Source organism: Pteronotus mesoamericanus, unplaced genomic scaffold (assembly GCF_021234165.1).
Source record: "Pteronotus mesoamericanus isolate MK-2021 breed Mesoamerican mustached bat unplaced genomic scaffold, CSHL_Meso_final contig_20, whole genome shotgun sequence".
Classification (NCBI taxonomy): domain Eukaryota; kingdom Metazoa; phylum Chordata; class Mammalia; order Chiroptera; family Mormoopidae; genus Pteronotus; species Pteronotus mesoamericanus.
Window position 1 is genome coordinate 96243533 of NW_026555085.1, and position 20532 is coordinate 96264064.

General features: G+C 36.8%; 1 pseudogene; it reads left to right on the forward strand.

The window, feature by feature from the left end:
- The first annotated feature begins 1245 nt into the window (after window positions 1–1245).
- LOC129066948 (VIP peptides-like) overlaps window positions 1246–20532 on the forward strand; it is a 28322-nt pseudogene continuing 9035 nt past the window's right edge.

The following is a 20532-nucleotide window of genomic DNA, read 5'->3' on the forward strand; positions in this document are numbered from 1 at the left end:
GAGTTCTTTCAGCTGAAAAATGTTTTCCTTCTTGCTCTTTAACTTGATACTGTTTTTAAAATAATGTATTCAAGTAGAGTGTTTTTTTGCTCATATATAATATTTTGATTGAAGGGTTCAGTGGGTACACTGTTTTTGATGCTTTCAACTTGCTTTCTAAGTACTTTCCTTTATATGTTGCTTACGTGAACCTAGAAAGCATTATTTTCTTCATTTTAAATTTAATCCCATGATTTCTCAATTTGTTTTAAAAAGCCTTTTTTTTTTATTTACTATTAGACAGAGGGGGAGGGAGAAAGAGAGGAAGAGAAACATCAATGAGTGGTTGCCTCTCATGTGCCCCCTACTGGGGACCTGACCCACAAACCAGTCGTGTGCCCTGACTGGGAATTGAACAGGCAACGCTTTGGTTCTCAGGCCACCATTCAATCCACTGAGCCATGCCAGCCAGGGGTAATCCCATGATTTTTATACATAGCAGAGAACAGACCTTGAAGTCCAAAGTTTCTATCTAGAAACCATTTAGAAATAAAAATATGTAAGTAGATCACGTGTTTTTTAAAAAAGCTTTTAATGTATTTATTTTTAGTGGCAAAAACAATGGCAATAATGATGTGTAATTCCATAACTTTTTGAGTGTTAATTTTTACTATTAATTGCATTAAGTAGTTCAAACTCAGGCTGAGGAAAGTATGTTTCTAGTAATATCTACAAATAAAACAGGAAAAATTAGTATATACAAAATAATTTTTATACTGATAGATATATACATTATTATGTACATGTACATAATTAAATATACAATAACCTAGGTTTATATTAATCAGATGCAGACTTTTAAAGTAGAAGAAATGACCATTTTTTGGAAGTGGTTTCCTTACTTAAGGAAGACACTAAAATTGGATGCCACATCATTGTCATAGAAAGTGGTCCCCAGGGTTATACCCAGCACTGCAGGAGCGTGCCATCCCTGCTCTACCTGGGCCGACTACGTTTTGCGCCCGTGACAGACAGGCGGCAGTTGCAAGAGATCTTGACCTTTATTCCAGCACTTTTCACCAAGAGAAATCCCCTTGATTTGAAAAGTAATAATACGGCAGTTTAACTGTTCCTATAAGATGAATATTAGTTTTTGCAAACTCTCTGCTAGAGCCTTCAGAATTTGCTAGACACTCAGAATTACCTGGGTGGTGACACCTGTGGGGGACACCTGATGCGAAACTCTCTCCCTTTCCGTGTGCAGAGATGGAAACCCAGAGGAACTGCCGGCTGCTCCTGCTCCTGCTCCTTTGCAGTGGGCTCTTCTCACAGACAGTGGCGCGGGCTCCCCACGCAGACCATTCTGCTCTGGGGTAGGTTCTCTTTCAATTCAGGCTGCTGAATGGTCCTTTGTCATTTCAATGGGAACTCATATCTGTTATTTTGGACAGTTTAATTTTTAAAAATTATGTACTATTTACTAAACCCTTTGTTGACATAGTCAAGAAGTTTTGTCCAACATCAGGTCTGCAGGATTTTTTGAGCCCTGAAATTTCCTCAAAGGGCAAGACACAGCCTCGGTGACTAGCTTTATGGACAGGACAGCACACCTTTCCAAACAAGGGGGAAGGAAAATGTGAGCTTCTATTCATTCGAAACCAGTTTTAGAAAAGTAATGAGCTTTTATGCAGCGTCACCTCAGTTCAGATCAGTATCTGATACACAAATAGATATTTACTTGCCTGCCTCATTTAGGTTATTTGTAAGATCAGTCAGTAAAGAACCAAAAGTATAGTAGTTGACCAGTAACATACGTATGTATATATGTATCCATGTTGGAGAGATCTATCTATGCAGAATTAATTTGCCAATATTAAGAATTGTGGAACGATTGGTCTACTGAGACACCTTTGCCCAATGAGTGAACTTTAATGTACATGGTTTTGACCCTTATGAACCCTTACTTTTACTGTCCTCTATGTGGTATTTTATATTTCAGATTCATAGATTATAATGCAACTCATTTAAAGCTTCATCTGAAATAAAAGAAATATACACTTAAAGAAATAAACAGTAAATAAAAGCTACATTAGTTTGATCTTTCATTCCAGTTTACAGGCACCACTGTATCTAGGGGCAAAAATCATCATTTCCTTTTTTGCTTATTTTTTCATTCCTGATTCTTTGCTCAATGTAGTTTTATGCTCAATAGAGTGAATAACCTCTTAATTCCTGATGTTCTTCATGAAGTATGCTTAAAGTCAGGTCTATGTTGCTTTGATACTAAACAGAATGATTCTGGCTGAATGGTTATATTACCACAATTCAGTAGTCATAAGAATGCTGAAGTCTGCATTGATCGCTTGGCTTCGTATTCACAGAGGGTTGCTTGTTACTGACCACCAGCGACTGCATCACCAAAAGACGCACCAGTGCCCAGCAGCCAACACAGCCCTAGGAGGTTTACCCTAACAGAGAAAATATGCATACACATAGGTTTCATAGTGTGCTGGTGTTCAGAATGATCTGTATGCATTTATAAAGAGTCATATCCCATGTGTAGGCATGGCTCTACTTAGTCTTTCAAGTGAAGCATTGTACATCCCTTATTAAAACCCATTAACCCATCAGATTAGAAATCAGAGACCCCACAAAATTCATGGAATTTGAGTTACTACTCAGAGAGGGGTGCTTTGGACTTGATCAATACAGAGAAACATATCACAATAAATGATACTAAACATCGACAAACACACAAATTGCTCCCATGGTTCATACTGAATATTTAAAAATTTGTCAAAGTGCCTATTTTGTATAAAATTTTTCTCCTTTTGAAATTTAACTTTGCAACATGGAGACATTACCAAGGGAGCGTACTTTCCCTAATGCTCTGATTGAGATGAACTGAGTAATTCTCATACCTGAAGCATACAGGTTGTAAAAGTTATGTTGTGTCTATTTTGGAAATAAATAAAAATGTATTATTTACAGTCTCAAAAACCACAGAAGCCCATTAATCAGAATAATATATGTGTAATATAGAATGATACTCCCCACAATTCTGTCTTATTTAAAATGACTGTAAAAGTATGAGCATCACCTTCTGAGAAAAGAGTGTATTGTATTTCATTGTACTTTTTTTCTAATGTGTTGGGTGACAGATTGCCCTATGAAGGAGCAGATGAACCTGATCAAGCTTCATTAAAAGCAGACACTGACATCTTGCAAAAATGCATTAGCTGAAAATCACACACCCTATTATGATGCATTCATGTGATGAGTTCATTTTTATGGAGTAGTATTTTGAACACATATTTTTGAAATACATGTTTTATTTTTGTGTCTCCATGAAGCTGTTTCTACAGTGTAGCAGTACAGTTTCCCCAGCCTGATTTACTGCTGCTTATACAGCTGGTCACGGCTTTCATGTAGAGAGGTTGTAACAAGCCAGGATGAACAAGTCATTCTCTTGCATTCTGTTACACAAAATGTCAACATGAGAAGTTGCACTAGTTCTAATAAAACTTCAGCACTTAGGATTCTAAAAAGGGGGAAGTGTAAGGCAATAGTTTCATGTCTAGGTAAAGAAAAGGTGCCTAATAATAAAAGCTATTCCATCACAGAGCCATTTGTCAGAGCAACATTTGAATATAGACAGAGTAGCTCTCTACTGAAGACAAAATATAAAAGCTTCTTTATCTGGGAAGAATAGTTGGTTAATAAGCCCTAAGTTCCTCCCTAGTATAAGAGCTTTTGTTTCTAATATTTTGGCAGAAAGAATAGCAAAAGAATAATAGTGGTTTTGCTACAAATCAGGATTGTTTCCCCTTATATCTATCATTATTAAGGGTAGGAGAAATAAAGCACCATGAATAAAGAAATAGAAAGTAATTTAAATGTTACATTTCTCCCACCAATACTTCTTAGAGAAGAATTAGTTTTATAAGTTCTATCAGATAGCATTATTTAATGTTGAGACATACTTCTACAAAAGCTAATTTCTTTAAGTTTTTTAAAATTTGGGGCTGAAAATATAGGATATATTTCGGTGTGAGAAGAAAATACATTTTTTTAGGTTACTAGGAAATCTCCTTTAGGAATTAAGTTTTTATGAGAAGCTTTCATAAGCTAATCACTTTCTCTCTTTTTTTTTAAATTAATTTATTTACTTTTTAAATACATTTGTCTCTGCCTTCCCCCCACCTCTTTCCCTTGCCCCCTCCCACCTTCCCTCCCTCAGCTCTTCCCCTTTGGTTTTGTCCATGAGTCCTTGCTATATGTTCCTTGACTTTCCCCTTCCCTTCCCTTTCCCTGCCCCCCCCCCCTTCCCTCTTGTCTCTGTTGATTTCTTTTCCTTTCAGTGTTGCTGGTCATATTTTCCTTGCAGGAGTTTCCGTAGTGTAGTGGTTATCACGTTCGCCTCACACTTTCTCTCTTAATGGTGGAGCCCAAATAATAGTTTAGAAAACCATTTTCAAAATATCGGCTATCCTTTTTCCTTGTTTAGGAATGTCAGACATGCTGATACAGTTTTCACCAAGGACTATAGCAGACTCTTGGGTCAAATTTCTGCCAAAAAATACCTTGAGTCTCTTATTGGAAAATGAGTTGGGTAAAGAGAATTTATTATTTTTATTAAACACAGTAGGATTATGTAATCTGAGAATTATATTTACATTATTAATAATTTACTGATTTTGTTGCAAATTTATAACTTTTATAATGTTCAATTTAATTAAAAATAATTTATATTCTTTAATAAATGTAAATATATTCAATAAAATATATCAATCCCATGGATTAAGGAAATAAGACTTTCTGTTAATAAAATTCTAACTGGTTTCTGACATATTTACATTTTTTTAGTAGCAGCCATTTGTAAACCTGCAATTAAATTGAAGTAGACACAGTAAAAAATAAATAAGCCACAGTATAAACTAAAGCAAATTTTAATATTAACCATAGTCCTTGATTTTTAACTTCATGCTCAAACCAAGCATTGGAAGATTCTTTCTTTAAATGGTCAATAGGTGAATATTTGGATGGAACCTTTCAGGTGGCATAGCTTCTAAAACAGCATTTATTTATGAAGAAGGTTTCCTCCCAGAACACAACTTCAAATATTCCTTTATTTTTTGATAAATTCTTTACTCAGTGAATACAGAATATGTCTTAAGACATTCCCAGTAAGTGCCAAAATATGTTGGATTATTTTTTACTCTCCCATCCTTAGACTTGGAGGTATTTTTCAATGTACTTTTTATTTTATTTTTCTCACATTTCTTAGCAAACACATCTTAGAAGACCACGAACCAGTCAAACGCCATTCTGATGCAGTCTTCACTGATAACTACGTCCGCCTTCTAAAAAAAAAAGAAGTCCTAAGATACTTGAAACAACTCCTCGGTGATATGCCAAAGTAAAGAAACTGAAAACTTGTGAAAATGAGAGATTATAAGTGGTTTTAAGAATACAAGCTACAGAATGGAGACTTACAGATGTGTCTATCTTTCAATCAATCTATACTCTGAAGCATAATTCTCAACCTTGGCTGCAGAAACAACCCAGAACTTATTGCTAGGAAATTAGTGCCTTTATGGATATGGTTCCAGCCATTGGTTTTTCCTCAGAACTCCCAGGTTGATTCTCTTGTGCCTCCATGGTTAGACATGATGAATCTAGAGGTAGCTAGTCTGAAATGGAGTCAAATTTTATCAAAAATGCTAATATTTAAAACATGTAAAGTATAGTCAGTTAGCACTTTGGTATCACATGGACTCCAATTATATGCATTCCAATTTTCTTTTGTTACCAGATTAAGCTATGAGTTCTTGTCTTCTCAGATTCTATAAAACCTGTGTCATACTGGGGTGTGTACATATTGGAACATAATAAATAGAAAATGGGATGCTCTTCTTTATTTCATTTATTTTTGTTTAAATGGTGAGTGTTACTTATAGACAATTTTGGTTGGGTGGGATCAGACAATATGATTTATTTGCCCTCTTGCTTATAATTCTATAAGGATAACTTAAGCTATTTTATGTTATTATCTATTCACAGATAATAACTAATGTTAAAGATAATTATTTAGCCCCCAGACAAGTTTATGGAGCATAGACTATAGCATAAGTTACACATTATCATATCTTTAGGTTCTTTCTCATCTATGAGCCTTAACATGTACAATTTTCTCTTCCTGGCCTGCAGAGAGGAAGAAAATCCTGAAACCTCAGCAAAAAGATGATAAAAAAATACTCTTTGGAGCAAAGCTGATAAAAATTTTCAGCGGTGAGTATATCTGTGCATTCTTACCACGTTCTTATACAAATCATCTAGTTACTTGATGAGGTAAAAGTCACTTGGTAAGAAATATCTTAGATTTTTTCACAATGAGACCTTATGTAAGAAGGACACTTCTACCTGAAAGGAACTGCAACCCAATGAACAGCTTAAAATGATTCAAGCAGGGTGCTGATTGCATAAAAGAGAAAAATCACAATGAGTAACAGTTTTGTATGTCCTAGTTTACCCAGACATTCCTATCCTTCTGTTGAGATATAAAATTGAGGAGACTGACTCATACTAATGAGAAAAACTGACTTTTTCTTTGAGAATCGAGCTTTTATTAATTTAAGGTTTTGTCTCACGATTGACTGCCAGCATCTCCTTTAAGTATAGAGAAATGCACCAAATCATAGCACAGCTTGTTATTGTGAAAACACAGGGCTCTCTGGGTCTAAGTGTATTCCTTGAAACCTAGCAAGCATCATGCAGCATAAGTGAAATTTACCTATAAAGTGAGTGTAGGTACTATGACTCCATTAGCATTCACTATAGAGACATTTTTAGTAGAGAAAATATATATAGTTTTTTTCCTTTGTTAAGTGATATACTTATCAAAATTGCTTCTGTGTATACAAATCATATTGCATTCCTGAGTATATTAATGCTTACACTAGGTCATGTTTGTAATACTTTGCCCAGTGAAATTTATGCTATCACTAGATCAGAGGTTGGCAATTTTTTTCCTAAAGGATACACAGTAAATATTTTCAACTTTTGGTCTATGTCGTTTCTGCTACAATTACTCAAATCTGCTTTTATAGCATGAAAGCAGCCATAGATAATATGTAAAATGAATGAGAGTAGCTGTGTTACTATAAAACTTTCTTTATAAAACATGAAGATAGGCTTGACTACAACTCTGAAAAAATTAAGAAGATTAAACTAGACCCAAGCTCAGACTGAATATAATTCATTGTCTTATTCAGTTCCTGGTTTTCATGAGAATTCTCACTAATGGACAGAGTGTCTGGGAAGACACCTACACAGTTGGTGGCTTGTGTCTACTGATTACCTTTCACTCCTAAGAGACATACATGGTCAGGGGTACTATGTGCGCCCACTCATGTTCCTAAATGGAGACTTCAGAGAAATGAGCTCTTTGCTCAAAAAGAATGGTAATCTCATATAGCTTCTTGAAAAAAATTAGTTATAATAAGAAGACTTCTCTATTAAACCAAGCTGGCACCAAAACTTAAAAGAGGTTTAATCATTCTGTCTTTTCCAAATTATAACATTATTTATGAGGTTCTTCCCTTTATTCTTTTCTTTTTTGAATGGGTAGCTTTGGACAAATTCTTTTAATAGGAAATCGTGTGGGCCAGCCATCTGTGAAAATTACGAATGGGTAATTATTAGTAACTAACTGATCAGGGAGTCCTTTCACATCCCAGTTCCCTTCCTGACAATCAGGCCTCTAGAAGGTGCCCTCCTGGCATCGCTCGACATGATCTCCTTCACCAGCTGTCGGCGAGGGCCAAAGAGAAATAGATGTGGGTCTAATAAGCGGATACGTGAATGAAATTGAGATGCTGTAAATAAAAATATCTTCGTGCTTACATACAAATTCTTTCTTTTTCAGAATTCTAGAAGAAAAATGAATAGGTGAAGTAGTTCTATTTTGATTTATATAGAACTAATTCAAGAAAACATCTTCAAATAAAATAAACTAAATGCAAACCAAATAAAATGCCATTTTGTACATGTGATTTATTTGCTCGGACGTTCACATTGCAAATAATATTTGTGAATTCTTAAGTTGGTATTTAAAATACTAAGCTAATCACAATTATATGAGGCTTTTTGGAAGTGAAAGATGTTAAATGATACAGCAGTAGCTCATTTTAGCTTTAAAGTTCCAGACACTTAGTGAAGTTTGAGGAAGGATTATGTTTGATTTTATGTGAGACCTAAAATAACAGTGACTTAAATAAGAGAGAATATTTCTTTCTCACATAGGCCAGAAGTAAAATGTCATGGTTATTTTGAGCGTTCTGGTCCATGAAGCCCTCAGAATCTAAACCCCTTCCAGCTCAGACCTCATCTGTTAGGGTGCGGCCCTTCTCTTCATGATCCAAAATTGCAGCTAGAGTTCCAGCCATCACATCTCATTCTAGGCAGCAGGATACAAGAAGGGGCATGGAGAAAAGGAAGCAAAGAGCATATGTTAGTTCTCTTTCAACTGGTATATTGTGCTAACATCCCCTTGACTGGAACACAGTTTTAATCACAGTCATTTGCAAACAAAAGTATGGGGGATGTTTTTTGTTTGTTTGTTTTTTTCATGTGCTAAGCTAAAAGTTAGTATTATAGTAATATAAACAAAGAAAAAAATAGATGTATGTGGAGGTATTTTTTAAATTTCATGTATGGGTCTTAAATTCTTACCAAAATGATATAAATAAATGATAGAGAAAGAATCATGAAGACCCAATTCTTTAACAAAGAAGCAGTATCACAGGGCAAAACGTGTTCATTCTTATTTTCTGCAATTAGAACACATGGTTACGCAGGGAGAAACTAATCTGGAACTACCAGTAGTTTCTAGTAATCAGTGATAATCACCAGTAATCACTAGCTCTACTGTTAGAAGTACAAGTTGAGGGTAGGAGATGAGGGAGTGGAAGGGGGGTGAGAGGGACAAATATTTGGTGACTGAAGACGATCGGACTTTGGGCAGGGAACACACACTGCAGCTGACAGATCATGTGTCATGGAAATGTGTGCTTGAAAACTATATAATCTTTTTAACCAATTTTATCCCAATAAATTTACTTTAAAATAAATAGATAAATATAAAATCAGGTTATTTTATTTCACATTTTTTTATGAACTGCAACGTTAGACCTTGAGACCTCACCAAATTATTTTAGTAAGAATATTTCCCAGGTAGCTGTGTGTACTTCCCATTGCATCTCTTCAGATGGTACCTGTTGTTTGATTGTTTCACTCTCCCTTGTTATGATATTAAGATTTATATGTGAAGTTCCAGTCAAGATGGCAGCATAGGTACATGCAATACTCAAATCCTCCCACAACCACATCAAAATTACCACTCAGCTATAGAACAGCCATCATACAGAACCGCCTGAAATCAATCTGAACAGAAGTCCTAAAACTAAGGATACTAAGAACAAGCCACATGGATACTGGTAGGAAGTGTAGAGATGCGGAACTAGCTGGTCCTACACACATGTGTGTGGATAAAAGATGGGAGGGATATCTCAGCTGCAGAGTTTCCCCCTGAAATGTGAGGGGTCCCAGCCCAACACCAGGTTCCCACACCCAGGTTTCCGGAGGCAGGGAGAGAAGCCTCTGTAGCTTATGGCTGTACAGATCAGCAGGGGTCGTGGCTGAGTTGAGATGAGGGCTGCTAGAGTACCAGGCAGTACCGTGGAAAGAGCAGAGCAGACTTACTCAGATGCCCTTCCTTTGAGCTCCAGCACTGGGGCAACAACTCAAAAGGCACCAGGGACATATGGGGGGGATGTGAATTGTCTGTTTTCAGGGTAAGAGCTGGAGGGGCAGCTTTCTCCTAGAGAGAAGTTCTGGCAGAGGCCATTGTTTCTTTGCTGAGTCCTCTCCCCACAAGGGCTGGCACTCCAGTGCCATATCTGAGTCTCCACCACCTTGGCTCACACTGTTTGCTCCATCCAGGTGAGTCCCAGATATCCTGCCCCACCCAACTCACTGGCCTATATAAGCTGTTTCTAGTGGATTTTCCATGCAAAAAGCTTGCCTTGTCTCATCACTCAGGCTTTCTGAAACTCTCTCAAACACTCAGTATTTGGCCTCTGCATGCCTGTACCTTGTGCTAGGTAGCCCAGGCCCTGGCACTAGCACAGCCAGACTTGGTTTTGAGCTTGGCCTTGCCTGGGCACCTCCAAGCCCAGCACATGTAGCAGCCATATGCACATCACTTTGTAGCTCATGCTCGGTGGTCCCAGGCAGGACACAAGTGGCTCCAGGCTCTGGCCTCATCTCCCAGAAAACCACAGAGCCAGCCAGAGCACCCGGTGAATAATGTCCGATCACTTCAGACCACATCAAAGCACCTCTCAACAACCTACAAAGGCAACACAGTTAGGGGGTGAACTCAGTGGGCACCAGAGCCCTGCTGAAGGTAGCTCCTGCTCCATGGATGGACTCCCGCACAGCAGATCCTATATGGTAGTCACAGCCAGTCCTCCTGGCTGATAAGCCTGGGGCGAAATCCCTCTCATTGATGTTCCAGCAGCAATCAAGTCTCAACTGTAACAGGAGGGTATACACAGCCAATATGAGGGGCAACCATCAATAATAATAAAGTATCTAGAAGCAACGTTTTTCCTTCAATGAGATTATATATCCATGACAAGTCCAAAGTTTGCTATTAAAATAAAATTTGTTGTAGATAATATAGGACCTGAAAATAAAAACATAGTAAACATATAACCGAAGAAATGTGCAACCCTTATTTTGTTTAGTTTATCTTGATTTTGGTTTTATTTCAAAGAATTGTCTACAAGAGCATTTTTTAAATCATGTAATTCCAAAGTCAGTTTAAAATAGCAACAGGAAAAATTACAATGTTTAGCAAATGGAAGTACTTCTTTGGAGGGTGTAAGAATAATAGAAGACTATAACAAGAATACTTTTGTTTTAGATATAGAAAGTGTTGCTCTGCCTTCCAGTTGTTTTTTTAACCAGAGGGCAGAATATTCCTTAATGTAGCCTTAGCACTTTCTGCAAAAATCTTCATCCCTCAGCTCCTGTCATTTGGAGAACATTCATTTCTTGTGTTAGGAACGTGTCAAGGTGTTGGGATTAGCAGACTTTCTTATTTCAATCTTAAAGTTTCCCCCTCTAATTTACTATTATTTTTTAAATTTTTTACTCTTCTGTACATCCAGATAATTCTGTGTTAAAAAACAAAAAAACCCTAATATTTCTGTGAATAAACCCTGTTGTGTTCTATCTTTACCTGCTTTTATTTCACCTGTCTTCAATTTTTTCTGACTTCTTTGTACTCATTTACTTCTCTCTAGTAATATTTCAACAGCTGAGAAAGACTATTTGACTCAATGGTTTCTTATCTGGTTTTTAATTTATGCTACATATATTTTTATTTGCCAAGTCACTTTATATCTCAACATGTTCTATTTAGATTCTTATTCTTCATAAACCTGACAAGCAGAATTCTCTTAACACATTATTTTAATTTTAGAAAATTGTAATTTCATGTTTTGTGAGAATCAGAGATGTGGTTTTGAAATTAGAAACATTTCGCACAGCCTGAAGGGAGACCACAGTCAGGGAGTGTGGGTTGTTGAGCACAATGTATGGATGCCAGTTGAACTCGTGGAGTGCGGCTGACTGTAATTCATCAGTAGGCATTTTAGTTCTAAATAATTGAAGTTGACCTGACAAAATCTCAGAATCTTTGTGATGTTTTCTTCTCTTTTTCTTTAGGAGTGTGGAGTGGAAGGTAGAGAGAAATAAATGTACTATCTATCCACTCCCATGTACGCTTTTTTCATTTTTGACATTTATATATCTTTGTGGACCAGGAGGCTTAACAATGTAGTTAACTAAATTGGAGCTGATGTCAGGTCAAGCCAAAATGTTCTTATACTGCAAGGTCCTAACCAACCAATTAAGGCTATAAGATGACAATTATATACTATGAATTATAACTATTGCTCAGAATTTTATTATAAAGATCTATAAATATGAACATATAGGCAATCTTGTAATCACTAAAAAGTAGTGGTAGCTATGTCAGCAGAGGTGTTGGGAGACTGTAAGTTGAGTAGAGAGAAGAGGCACATTTGCCATATTGAGTATGGGACTCTCTAGGGTAAATCAAAAGTGATTGATTTTAAAAAATTAAGGGTATAAAAAAAGCAAAAATTGGCTCTAAATTGCAGCGTTTCTACATATATGTTAGAGATATATAATTTTTGCTTTACGAAAAAAGGGATATACATACAGAGAGGATTAAACATCAATCCTTACCTCATGTAATGCGTATAGATTAATGTGAATGGATTATAGGATTAAACATAAAACCAAAAACTATAAAACATTTTAAGGGGAACAGGAGAAAAATCTTAGCAAACTTGGAATAGCCAAAGATTTCTTAGATAAAGCTAAAAAAAAGGCCAGAATCATAAAAGAAGAAAAAACATACCTTGGACTACATGAATATGGAAAACTTTACTCTTCAAAGACTACCATAAATAAAATAACAAGCAAAATATAGACGGGGAGAAAATATACAAAAGACATATTAGTCAATGGGCTTGTATCAGAACATAAAGAAACCACTTTCAACTTAATAAGAAAGCAAAAAGGAATAAATAAATAAATAAATAAATAAATAAGTCAAAAAAGGGTATTGACTTCCAGAATGGCAAATTAAGGACCTTTGAAAAGATATGTTCATAAAACCAGTGAGAATATTGGCAAAAATTGTCAAAACATCAACGTTTTTAGAACTCTAAAAATTAACCAAAGGCTTGCAACAATCTGAGGAGGATTTATTCAAAAAGTGGTCCAAGAACTCTTTTTATATTGGAGAAACAGTGAAGTTAATATGAAAAGACAGGGAAGACCCAGATAACAACCCAGAACAATTCTAAATATAGTTTATCTTTATTGGACAGCAAGGGATTGATATGTGCATGGTCTTAATTTAAGGTCTAGGGACCTGGCAGACAGATCCTTTAGAATGAACAATGGTCCATATATAACTTACCCAGGAAAAATTATACTCTTAAGCAATGTATTGTGTATTATGATTTACAAAGATTTTTACACATTATTTTACAATTGATTCTCATAATAATTCTAAAGTATTATTGCTATTATTATTATCATTATTATTAACAACAGTGAGCTGATAAATTGACATATATTAGGGTCACAAACTAACATATGTTAGAGCTTTATGCAAATCTTCTGACTCCTAGCTTGTTCTGTGTGTGAAAATAGCCTTCAAAACTCTGTTTCCTACTAACAATTTTAGGTATTACTTAGTAGGCTGAGTAGGGGTGAGGGGGTTGTTTTGTAGGCATAGAGGGTCTTCCTTGATCTTCTGAAGTCCAAAGAATGATTATATAACTTATTCATTTGTCATTATTTCATTCTTTTATTCACAACTGGAATCCCAAGTCATGTCTAAGTATGTTCCTCCTGGAGTCCAGACTTTCTAAGAACCAAGTAGAAAAAAGGAGCCAAGTAGGTAACTAAAAAGAAGCAGAAAAAATAAATAAATAAAAAGGAAGAAAAACCAAAAAAAAAAAGTGGAATCTTAAAAGCTGAGAGTTTCAAAAGATGGAAGTGGAAAATGATTTTAATGATGCTGAGAGTCAAATGAAATTATAATGAAACAATGTTCATTGGACTTGGCAACATGAAAGTAATTCTTGATCTTAGAAAAAAGCTTATATAAATATGTTTGGGCAGAAACCAAACTGCAATAGACAAAAGAGTATATGGATTATATTAGGGTACTGAATGAAGGATACTGTTAGCAATGATTTGACTATGAAAAGGAGAGGTTTATAAAGACAAGTAGAGATTGCAGGAGCAAGATTGCAGAGGAGTGCATGAAAGTCACACTGACCTCCTTCCAGGACCAATCTGGAATTACAACTCAATTGTGAAGAAATCACCCAGAACAAATAACTGAACAATGACAAGAGAGAAGACTTAAAACCTCAGACAGACAGAATAATCAGCTTTAGCACAATTTGACCAGTAAGAAGTGTGGTGGAGACTCAAGAAGGTTGGCTGGGTGTCCACAGACAGCAGAGCCAGAAGGATATTTAAATGGGCAGTTGAATCCCCCTGAGAAGAGCAGGGTCTAAACCATAAGCGGGGATCCTCAGCCTACAGCACCAGAGCCCAAAAAGTACACAGATAACAAACAGCTGTGAAAAGTGGCAGGGCTTCTTGCTGCCAGAGACAGGTGGCTGGAGATATAAAGAGCCTTTTAAAGGGCCAACGCATAAATTTTTATTTGTAGCCACTTACCCTGCACTCCAGCAAAAGTGGGGGCAGACAGGGCTGGAGCCACCTGAGGAGAGACTGGAGAAAGAGGCTTTGCGGGGAGAACTGAGGGAGTAGCCAGTAGGATGCTGGTGCTGACTCCTCCCCCATACAACAGCAGCCTCTTGCTCAGGCAGACCACTCCCCTGAGTGGCAGCAGCATGATAAGAAACAATAGCCCTGCCCCCAGGAGGAACTCTACCCTGCCCTGTGGTGTCTAAGCCTGACTGTTGAGTGCAGAGTGACTAGATTAACCACTGAAGGAGACAGCCACAAACAGCAGATTCCTGGAAGTGTAGAGCAGACTGCCTAAGGTCAGATGGGGTCAACATCTGACATCATCAGAGGCATATCCAGAAAGGAAAAACAGTGGTAAATACTAAAGGCTACTGAGATGAAATCCACTATGGTCTTCTCCATGATTTACGATATTTTCTTTACCACATAGCTTTTTAACATTCATTTCCATTCCATCAAGTTTGTGGATATTAAGTGATTAGATTTTATACAATAGTTTATTTCTCCCCTTTCTCACAACAGTATTGATTTTTTTTTACAGCCTTTTTAATACTGATTCATTTGCTGTTAGTAGGATTGCATGGGAGAGTTATTTTTTACAGATGTGCATTTGTTTCCTGGGTTTTGTGGTTTTGTTCTGGCAACACCTGCATAAAAACACACAAGACGTGGTGGGCAGTGACCTCTATCACCCAGCTGGAGGGTAGGACCCACCAAAGAATGATCAAACAACAATCAAAACCAATTACTTCTAGAAAGCTAACATAAACAGCATAAAAGGCATCCTAAGAGCAGCACCTTTAGGAGATCAAGGAGACTGCACCACTGAATCTCACAGGTCTGCTACCATAGAAGTTCACACCACAAAGTCAGGAAGTCAAGACAGATCAATTTTAGAAGCAGAAGCAAAAGTAGAAAAGTCTCACAAATAATAGGAAAACAAAGAACCCCCCCCCCCAAACTAAGAGAAAGGAGGAATATCCAGAAAGAGAACTAAATGAAATAGAGGCAAGTAAACTATCAGATACTGAATTCAAAACAATGATTCTAAGGAAGCTCAATGAGCTCAGTGAGCTCAGAGAATTACAAAAAACTACAGGGGAACTACAAGGAACTTACTGCAAACTATGTCAGCATGAAAAAGGACATAGAAACGATCAATAGAGACAAGAGGAAATGAAGAATACAATTTCTGAATTAAAGAACACAGTAGAAGGAATCGAAAGCAGAGGATCGAATCAGCAAGCTGGAGGACAACATAGAAAAAAGCTCCCAGAAAGGGCAAGAAAATGAAAAAAGACTCAAAAAGAATGAAGAGGCAGTAGGGAAATGCAGGACAACCTGAAACGTAATAATATCCATATAATAGGGATTCCAGAAGGAGAAGAGGAGCAAGGGATAGAGAACTTGTTTGAAAAAGTAATGATGGAAAACTTCTCTAATTTGAGGAGAGAAAAAGTCACACAAGTCCAGGATCACAGAAGGTCCCATTCAGGAGGAGCCCAATGAGATCCACTCCAAGCCATATCATAATTAAAATTGCAAATATAAAAGACAAAGAGAAAATCTTAAAGGCAGCAATGGAGAAGCATATAGTAACATACAAGGGAATCCCGATATGGTTAGCAGCTGATTTCTCAACAGAAACACTACAATCCAGAAGGGAATGGTAAGAAATATTCCAAGTAATGAAAAACAAAAGCCTGCAACCACGACTGCTCTGCCCAGCAAGGCTCTCAATTAAAATGGAAGGCAAAATAAGAAGTTTCCCAGACAAATAAGGCTAAAAGAATACACCCCACCATCCCAGTACTGCAAGATATGCTAAAGGGACTGCTTTAAGAAGATGAAGAAAAAGAGTGCAAAAGAAAGGAACACAAGTACAAGGGGGAAAAAATTAATAAGTACATATCAATAATAACTTTAAATGTAAATGGATTAAGTGCTCCAATCAAAAGACGTAGGGTAGCTTAATGGATAAGAAAACATCACCCACACATATGCTGCCTACTAGATATGCTGCCACCTCAGAACAAAGGACTTACACAGACTGAAAGTGAAGGGATGGAAAAAAATATTCCAAGCAAATGAATAGGGGAAAAAAAAAAGCCAGGGTAGCAATACTTATATCAGACAAGATAGATTATAAAACAAAGGCCATAAAGAGAGAAAACTTAAGAAAACTTAAAAAAAAACCAACATAAAGAAACAACAAACTAAGTAAACAACTAGAATAGGAACAGAATCACAGAAATGGAGATTTCATGGAGGGTTATCAGTGGTGTGGGGGAGCAGGGAGAATGAGGAGGAAAGGTACAGGGAATAAGAAACATAATTGGTCGGCACAAAATAGACAGGGGGAGGTTAAGAATAGTATAGGAAATGGAGAAACCAAAGAACTTATATGTATGACCCATGGACATAAACTAAGGGTGGGGAGTGCTGCAGGGAAGGGGTGCAGGGTGGAGAGGGATAAAGGGGAGAAAAAAATGGGACAACTGTAATAGCATAATTAATAAAATACACTTTAAAAAAAGAAAAATTTGAAAAGCACTGTTTGAGCAATAAACACATGTAGTTAATTTATCTAGAATTTAAAGAAAAAAAAATACCACTGTTGGGATGAAAATTTTAGGAGCCACAAACAATTTCAAAACATATAGAGGTCAAAAGTTTTTTTTTAATTTAAATATTTTTCAAAGGAAAAAAATTCTTCTGTTTAAATTTACTTACTATGTTTTAACGCAATGTAGTCCTGTCTACTGGAGATTCATACTTTAAAATTTTAATCTTGGTTTGAGCTATAATGTGCTATGCTTATAAAGCTATAGATCAACCTGAGGAGAAAATCCTTATGGGAGAAGGGTGTAGTATTCACATCTGCAGCTGAAGAGGGTCAAGAAAGACAGCAGGAATCCCAACTCAGGTCTCTGGTGAGGGACCTACAATAATTAGGCCACAGATTCTTTATGTGTGCTTCTCGGTGGTTATAATGATCCAAGAATTGGAAGAACTTCAGTTTGCATTACAGGGAAGGGAGTGCCCAGTCCAGATCATTGTAATAATTAATTTGCTATCACTACCCTGTACTGAGATTACAAATGCGAAAAGAGAAGCTCAGGCGTAATTGCTGACAAATACGCTATGTGGATAACCAGAAAATTTGCAGCTGTCGCCCGGACTCCATTGTGCAAATTGACAATGAGCCGCAAAAGGGACATGAGGTAAATGTAGGGTCAATGCTGCAAGCCATTCTGATGAATATCTGGGGGACAATTTAATACGGAATATCAGCTGGTAAAAGAGACCAGCTGCCTATTTGGAAGGATGACTCAAGCTATAAAACTCTAGCTCCTATTTTATAATGAAAGACTGCCAATATATAAACCTTCATTTGGGAGAAAATAGTGCTGGGTTTGAATGTGTAATGAACTTCCAAGATCTGAAGGAACAGTTTTTCAAGTCTAGCCAGAAGTCAAAACTTCTTTGGAAATATATGCAGAAACTTTCTTGGGTCACTCATCTATATGCCTAATTTTCAGTGCTCCGTGGAATCTCAGGGTATGATTTATGCCTGTAGGAACATGTAATAAGGCCTATACAGCAACTAATATAACTTAATTACAATAATAACATTAAGAGAAAAAACTTGTTTCAAAAGTTGAAATAGTATTGTGTCGCGGGCCGCTATGAATGGCATCGGGGACTACAGTCCCGCGCAAGCTGGGGCCTGGGAGAGGCCCGGTAAGACTTGGCTGAAACACTGGTAATGCGGTTGGTAGCAGGACACAATAATAACTCTGAGGGCCCCCAGGGGAAATCAGGCCTAGAAGTAAATTACACTCCTTGAAGCAGGCTTTGTTTCTCCCTCAAGCTCTGTAAATCCTATACCAGATAAGCAGCTCAAGGCTGGGAAAGAAATTACAAAATGTCTGGATCCTGACCCAAATCCCACCTGGCACCATAATGTTTGCTCTTCTCAGACCCAAGCAATTCTGTGTGTTCCTGCCATTGTCTTCTTTAAACATCAGCCATTCTCTGTAAGCTTCAGTTACTGATATAATTAGATTACCTATACATTCCTGCTACTTGTCCCCCACTTGCAACCCTCTTGATAAAAGCCATTGAGCACCGGGGCTCAGAGCATTCCTCACTAGAGGGAATCACCTTCCCCTCCCTTGACAGGCAAATGACGTCTGGAATCACTCTTCCATCTGCGGCGAATCGGGGGACTTCACAGGCCGGAGTCCCCCATAGTATTCAATGTTAAATTTATCTTAAACACTTATTTATTTCAAAGCAAATTTGAAGAAAAATACCAGAATCTGCCTAGCTCTGGCTTCTTAACCTTCATTATCCATCGCTGATGTTCGTGAACACCCGACCCTACTCCTGTTCTGAGAACCCAGACTGACCCTACACAGGGTAAGGGTGGAGGGTGAGGAGACACTTGAGGGTCTGTGATGGGTGACTTGGCATCAGAGCAGAGTGACTGCTACTCCAGACCTGACCTCATGTCTCACAGCTGATGGTGTCACTCAGTTTGATATCCCTTCACCTAAGCATGTATCTCAAGATCCTGTCTCCTCTTCTAGAAGGGGCCTCTCACATTCTTTAGTTCATTTATTGACTCATTGAAAAAACTTTATCCATGATCCATGATGCTCATGCCTATCCAGGGCAAGCTTAAAGGGCCAGAGTACATGAATAAAGATATAAAAGATGGCTACTTTTCCTATCAGTCGACCTTGGCCATATAAAATTCACTCCTTGAACACTGGAAAGTTGCACATCTTCACTTTCAGCACAGAAACATTTGTAGAGAATTTTCAAAAGGGTAATGGTTCACTTCTTTCTCTCAAGACACCCAAGGTCAGCACTTTAATCACTTTTTCTAAATCTTGTAGTGCCTAAAATGAACAAATGTTCACTTATGAGGTGGTGGTTTCCACCATTTATTTAGAAAGAAAAATCCTCTACAATAACATACTATAATATTCATTTTCAAAGGGGAAATTTATTATTGATGTATATGGCAAAAAAACTAATTAATGCAAGGAAGGTACATAATTGCAAATAAGCACATTACATGAATAATATAATACACCTTAAATGACTGGTTTCAAAGGACCACCTGAAGACACCAAAGACAATGAGACAGTCCTGAATCATCCTGAGACTCCTTATTCTGCATCTCTGTACAAAGAGAAGGCCCTTTAGAACTTCAAACTGCAAATATCCAATACATTAAATAGTTTTTAAGTTCTAATCGTATTCTTAAAGTACTTCCTTAGTAAGAAATAAATTATGTAATAGCAGAAGACATCTGTGTTTGTTTCAGTTTACTTCTCAAAACATTTGGTCTTCTGTTACAACTAAAAAGCACCCTTTTTTTTCCTGATGTTATATTCTACTTCACATAGTACAGTGATTAACAAAATGGGTATTGGTGTATGATCCAGCCTTGAATCTTGGCTCCACCACCTACTAACTGGGTATTTTCTAGCAATTTACTTAATCCCTCCAATCCTTAGTGTCTCTAATCTATAGAATAAGAAAAAGAATAGTCTTACTAATAAACATGTTGTTTTAAGTGAAATAATCATGTAAAGATTTTAGTACATTACTTGTCATATATAACAGACTCAAAAAGGTTTACTACTATTATTACTATTAACCATGAGAATTGCTCTTAGGAAAATGAAAATAATTGCAAAATAACACCATAAATATTTTAAACATAGACTGTGTTCATAATTCATAACATCTGATGAGTCATCTCATTAAATTATATCAAGTAATTTTAGTGTTATTTATTTATAATTTTAGATTTAAGAATGAGGATTCCAGGGAAATACTGGGCTATTCAGGATGCACATTGTTGAGTAATATATCACACTAATAAAATGTGTTATTTAAAAAGTACTTATCCATGTTTTAAGTATAAACATATTCAATAAATAAACAAGTACTTTGTAAGTACTATTTGCCAGGCAATGCACTTTGTTTTCCAAAAGGTCTGGATTAAGGATCCAACTTCTGTTAAGTGTGACAGCACCATTGCACACTGTGCTAACAATGAAATATTATGTAATTAGCATAAAGAATTATTTTAGTGGATTGCAGGGTGAACGGCACAAATAAGAAGCTAATTAC